Source organism: Pyxicephalus adspersus, chromosome 8 (genome assembly GCF_032062135.1).
Source record: "Pyxicephalus adspersus chromosome 8, UCB_Pads_2.0, whole genome shotgun sequence".
NCBI lineage: Eukaryota > Metazoa > Chordata > Amphibia > Anura > Pyxicephalidae > Pyxicephalus > Pyxicephalus adspersus.
This window is the reverse complement of record NC_092865.1, coordinates 37,069,939-37,076,658: the sequence shown is the minus strand read 5'-3', so window position 1 is coordinate 37,076,658 and position 6,720 is coordinate 37,069,939. Positions and strand designations below refer to the sequence as shown.

At 35.6% G+C, this 6,720-nt stretch overlaps 1 protein-coding gene across 1 annotated transcript in view; it reads right to left on the bottom strand.

The window, feature by feature from the left end:
* LHX9 (LIM homeobox 9) overlaps window positions 1-2,220 on the bottom strand; it is a 39,281-nt gene extending 37,061 nt beyond the window's left edge. The window contains exon 1 of the mRNA XM_072420050.1: window positions 1,934-2,220. The gene's annotated coding sequence lies outside the window, so the exon portion shown is untranslated. The remainder of the gene's footprint in view (window positions 1-1,933) is intronic.
* Window positions 2,221-6,720: the final 4,500 nt, after the last annotated feature.

Genomic DNA, 6,720 nt, shown 5'->3' with positions numbered 1-6,720 from the left:
TAAACTCCCGATCTCTTCCCTCTGTCCATCCTAATAGTATTGTTCTCTTCTGATTCCTGTATTAGATTATCACAATTATATCTGCCCATTTATTCTTCTTTGTTTATATTTCCAAAGATCCCTAATCTATATGAATCCTGAGTTATCACAGGTGCAAATAATCAAATGTATATTTATATTCAAGAAAACGGAATTATTCCAATCTCCATCATAATGTGTTTAAATTCTATACAACAGAACCCTTCGGAATAATAATGTACTGATATATTTAGATAATTCTTGGTCAATCTGTAAAAAAAATATAATAATTTTTACCATTCGCATCCTACATTTTCATCTAACAATGGCAGGAATCTACATCATACCGATTTCATATTAAATGTTTTTATATCATATAAATTAGTATTCTTTGTATATAATTGCATTGTTATGATGTCATCTATGTGTCATTTTTGTCTCTGTGCCTATATTGGTTGTCATAATGGATCTGATAATTTGTATTATAATAAACCCTATTATTTTATTATCAGTTGTAGATAACATTTCTCCAAGTTGTTTTCTGACATGAGCCCTAATTATAATAATGAATATTATTATTGAGAAGGGTATTTGTCAGTCTACTTTTAGCACCCCTGGATGAACTGATGCCGTCTCTGCTGCTGTCCAAATGGTATCACTTTGTCCATAAATACCTTGTTAGCTGTGGCCAGAGGGGAGAGGATGAAGCTTATTGTAGCGTGAAGGCTTGTGTGATGGGGCTGGCCACTGATATTGTATAATGGCAGCTGGACAGGATGGCAGGCAGGAGGGTGATCCCTGGCACAGTTTAGATGGGTCCCTGGAAGCCCATTATTAAAGAACAGAGTATAATAAGGACTGCTGATCCCTGCTTGCCAGCACACAAGATGCTCACTGTGGGACCTATACAAGTATAAACAGATAGTGTAACATTATGCATCATCAAGTGCTAGGGGTCAGATCTAAATACAGACAAGAACACCTACCGCCTGGATTTTATTCCTTGCCAGTTTACAAATCCAACAAGGACAAGATTTGTTATTAGTATGATTATTAATAAACAGGATTTATATAGCGCCAACATATTACGCAGCGCTGTACATTAAATTGGGTTGCAAATGACAGACCGATACAGACACAGGAGGAGAGGACCCTGTCCAAAGAGCTGATTCAAAAAGTGCTGGTTATTGTAGGATGAGACTGGATCAAAATAAAAATCGGAATCTTTGTGTGTTTTGTTATATATATTGTTATATATGTGTAAAGTTACTCTGCTGTATATGTGGTGTGTTGACATGCCAGGGTAGGTGTTTGGGTGGACCTGGGGCCATGTGTATTTTGTCCTGTCCGCAGGATGGATGATGGACCACAGAATCTATGGACGCATCAACACATCACAAAGTGATCAATAGTAAATATCAGATGTATTTCTATCTAATTCTTCTCTTGTTTTAATGTGCTCCTTACTAGTACAGAGCTGGACTTTTTTTTTTTTTGCTACTTCTCAGGGAAAAAACTAATAAAGAAAGGATAAAAAAAAAAACTATTCCCTACATTTTTCAATTTAACGAAAACAAAATAATAAACGAATAAAACCCAGAAATAACAAAGATAATAGCGGTGTTAAAACAAATGTAGCTGCTAAAGGGTGAGAAGGGGCTGTTAATATTCTTTTATAGAATCCACACACCCCAAGCATTTATAGAAACCGCTCCAGAGGCGCACTGCCTATTACTGGAATGTGAGAAAAATACTGTGTATGGGAAAATAAATGAAAATCATGCCGGTTATATACAATCATTTGTGGGAAATGTAAAGTGGGTATTTTAAATGTGTTGCCTTTGGACAGTCTTATTGAATTAAAAAAGAAAATGGATATGGTGCGTATTTGTGCATGGAGTCATGCGTACAGTACCTGGTGCTGCAGTGCCTGTGCCTAGTACAGTGCAGGGGATGGCTGGTCCTCTATAGGAACAAGTCGCTGATGTCTTTCCCTCTGTCTGTCCAGGATGCTGCTGCTGCTGCTCTCTTGCTGCTGTCCAGGATGCTGCTGCTGCTCTCTTGCTGCTCAGGTCCAGCTGATGCCTCCTCAGTGTCAGAGGGATAAGCTCTCAGAACTGCAGATATGTTGGGTTCTGGCATGAGCTGTGGGCTGGTCCTTCTTACTGCAGACAGTCCCTTAGCTAATTAAAACAAACAAGATGTCTTGCCTAGGAGACTGGCTCTCCCTGCCAGCTTGTATGTGATCTATATTCCCTTCCTCCTATCCATATCATTTACCCTCACTGTCGCTCTGCACTGTTTATTTCGCTGTATTTCTCCCCATACACCCATACTACCAATCGGATATTGTCAATCACCATCCTTCTTCACCTGTAAACCAGTCACACCTGCTTTAAATGCCTGCCAGTTGCTGTGAACATACACACAGCCACCTAATAACCGATCAAAGGCAATGGCCAGGGAATAATTCATAGGTTATTCCAATGCATGGGCTATTTTCTATAAAAAAGAAGCGATTTTGTTTAATGTAATTAAATAAATGGCAAAGATGAAGCTAGCAAGCAGTATGATATATTTTATTTATTATCTAATATGGAATTCTACACATCTACACGTTGTAGATTATCATCAGAGAGCTGGGTACCACAATGCATGCCTGGCAGTGCCAAACTGGGTGTGGTGGATCAAGTGTGCACATTATACTCTGATCATTGATAGAATAAATATATATAGGAATAATATAATGATCTTAATATCAGAAAAGTGTCTTGTGAGCTGCATGATCGCACTTGATCGGAATAGTGCGTCAATACGCATTCTGTATGAGCAATCTGCTTTATCCCAGCGACTGATTGCTGATGGTTCATCATTTCTGAGACCAAAGGGATCGCACAGTAGAATATATTTTAAAGCATATAGGAATATACAAAAGATGAATCGGGGTATATAGGAAGATTTAATGTCAGTTAATTTTACAGGACAATAATAACTAACGATAGATAATGGATAATTTTTGCAAAAGCAGAATAAAGTTTTAGGATAAATGTAATGGTTTAGGATACTATATGCTCATCTAATAATAATAATTTTCTTTAGAATAAATTTTAAATATGAATAATAAAATAATGAATAATATAATACAATTAAGGTAATGTTTAAATTAATTGAATATGAATACAAAAAATAACAGATATTTATTAATTATCTTAACCATTAAATATTATAATATGAATTATTTTATTATTATTTAGAGTTTGTTCCACAGAAAATGTGATTGCTGACATGCCCAGCAGTTTGGGGTGACTGGTGTTAATTCTATTTGTGCATTCAGGTAATTAGTCTGGTCCACGCAGCAATGCTTTATTCTAACTGCTCCAGTGAGCTAGTAATAATAGAGCTACATTTTCTGTGTAAAACACAAAAAAAACGCCATTCCACTAAATTCATATATTTAAAGAATTTGGAATGATTTTAACAGAAAAAAAACATGAAACATCTAAAATGGAGACATTTCCCAAAAATGATCTACATAGAAAAAGAATCTTTGTATTCCTGTAGGGCATAGGAATCAAAGCAAGAATGAACAATTCTAACTATATTTTCACCTGATTTCCCTTCTCTTGCTTTTTGGCTTATTACCTTGGTGTGGCTTTTACATTCTGCATATAAGAAAATAAAAGAAATCACCAAGCGGGATCCACAAGTCCATTATCTCTTACAAGAGGGTTCTGCTGCTCTCACAAGTCCTATTCATTCTGCTCATTTTACCTCTGGGAGACTGATGATGGACAATGGAGCTAATACCTTGTTAGCACCAGGATCAAATGCTGCTTTCTTCTAATTCTACTCACCTTACTGATCGTTACCGACCATTCTAACAATTCAGGGTATGTTCTCATCTAATGGGTTTGTTGTTTGCAGGAAAAAATATTTTTATATTGTGTAATAGCATATGGGAAATACTGCAGGATCTTGATCATGGTAATGAAGGAGAAATATATTGGCTGCCATTGCTGACCTCTGACTGGTTGTTATGCTGATCCCCTGACTTCACTGATTCCCATGTAACTGACCTGTAGTATGCATGCTTATTAAAGCAATAAAAGCCTATATTTTATTATTTGACCAGGGCTAGTGAATTAACATTTTGAAGCAAAAGGACTATTCTAACAGTCAGACACTATATTTAAAGAATGAAACTGTACTATTGTTAACTTAATGATTTTCTTTAAGGGTTTAATTAAGGGTTTTGTTTAATGTGAAGTGTAAAAATATACAGTATATGTTTTTATTTTTTTTTAATATTGTGGATTGAATTTCTATAGCAGACATCTTTCGAAAAATATTTATGAATGTAAAATCACACAATCATTCACTTGATTGGTGTTTAAACATGGATGTATGCAGTACAGTGGTATATCTTTCCTAATATAAACCTGTTACCCAACTGAGCATATCAGAAAAAAAAACAAATCTGATGATGATAATAATAAGGAATTGTAAAAGTAGAGGTTTCCTTTAAAGAAAACTGCATGTCACATTGATCAGATGATACAGTAGAGATAATTTACTAAAAGAGTTGTGAATCCTTACTCTGAACATTGAATCCAACATGTAATGTATCCAAACAGGTAAAGGGCATCTGTACATGTTGAGCATTTAAACTTGCTTTTCATGTGATTGGATAATTCAGTAAATAGTTACACTATCCTTTGAGTGAAGATTCTCAAATCCCTTAGTAAACCAGACTAATAAGATTTATTAGCATCATTTGAAATTAGTTAAATTCAGTTTTATTCTGCAGGAGATCAGTAAACATAAACATCCGTAAAGTTTACCAATCTCCTCACCCCAATAATAAGACCGATGAGAAGAAAGAAAATGAACATCTTCAAGAGAAATGTGCACAAAATGGTCATTTCTGTGTTACATTTGAGAATAATAAAGTCATACAACATTTGTCATTTTTCCATTGGTATTGTATTAGACTTTTGTTTGGTTATGTATTTTTCCCATATATTTCTTCATTGCATTAAAATAGAACAGTGCCAAAGTGGTGATCCATGATCCTGAGTTTAACCAAATCTGCCAAAAGAGTGTGCTCTGCCATTTTCTAACTGCAGCCAGAGCAGTTTTTCCCAGGTTTTGGAAACAAACCAACATTCCTTCTTTAAAAGATTGGTTTATGGAACTTGAAAGGATCCAGCATATGGAATTGTTAGTAGCTGAAGACGAAGATCAACATGAAAAATTCAAATTGACGTGGTCAGCTTGGGACTGGTTTAAAGAATCCCCTCAATTCCAGAATTATCTGTAATGAGATGACATTCACCCCTTGGCATTGATGTAGTGAGACATAGTATCCTATGTCCTTTTTTTTCCTATTCCAGGATGGAGTTGATTTTAATTCACCTGCTTCATTTTCCTTATCCCCACTCAGTTTTCCTCCCCTACCTTGTCCACACCCATCTATTCCTTCACCTATAACCCCACCAGGGCTTTGTACTTGTTGTTTGCCCCTTTGTCCCCCCCCCCCGCCCCATTTCTGGTTTAGTGACAATATTACGTGAATGTACTGTTATACATATTGTCCTTTCTGATTGTTTTGACTCAGGTATAATATATTGTTTTGCTTGACAGGAGATGTAACTAGGACTATTAATCTTACAATTTTTTCTTTGTATGTTTTGATTTCATGTTTATGCATTCACGTTGACTGATTAATGTATGATGTTGTATTTGTTATTATGTTATAAAAATTTGATAGAACTTGACAGAAACATAAAATAGTATAGTTTGTTTACAAACTTAGAAGGAAGAAGCTAGCTTCATGATATGGATCGGTAAATAGTGCCTGACGCTGCAGCATGTGGACATTAACAGATTGTCCCTTTAGTTTCTATAAAATACTTGTTTTACCCATTTAACCAGTGTTTTTAAATCTACTTTAAAGCTTAAAAACACTGCATATTATATATACACTTACACTTGAGAAAAAGTGCACCTTCTTTTAACTCTAAGGTTTTGCATACCATAACATAACAATGATCTGGCCCCTAGCCGGTCTTAAAATTAGGTAGATACAACCTTAGATGAACAACAACACATTACATTACACAGTGTCATTATTACTGCAGAAGCAGTGAGTGGAAAAAATAAGTACACCCTTACCATCCCCATAGGACCTAATAAGGTAGGTAGCACCTAGGTGCTGCTAATCAAATGTACTTTATTAGGCACCAGTAAGTGTGACCATCCCTGCAAAAACCTAGGTGCTTTTTTTTCAGTTTGCTGGTCTAAAATGCAATTTCAAAACAAGTTGAAGTCCATCATTCTACAGTGACAAAATATAAAAGTGGAAAACATTTGAGATAAATGCCAATCTCCCCAGAAGTGGACATTCCAGCAAAATATTGCAACATCTCAGACTCTACAGGTCTCAGTTAGCATTGTAAATGTTAAAGTTTACAACCGTCCAGATTCAAAAAAGACTGGACAAGTATAGCTTGTTTGGAAAGGTTGCCAGGTCACCTCGTGTCTCTAAAATGAACGTGCCAACATGTCTTAGATTTGCAAAGTTGCATCTAAACAAACCACAAGACATTTGGAACAATGTCTTGGGACATGTCATTTGTACAAAAGAGACTAAATTAAAGATGTTTGTCCATAATGCATGGCACCATGTTTGGTGAACAGCAA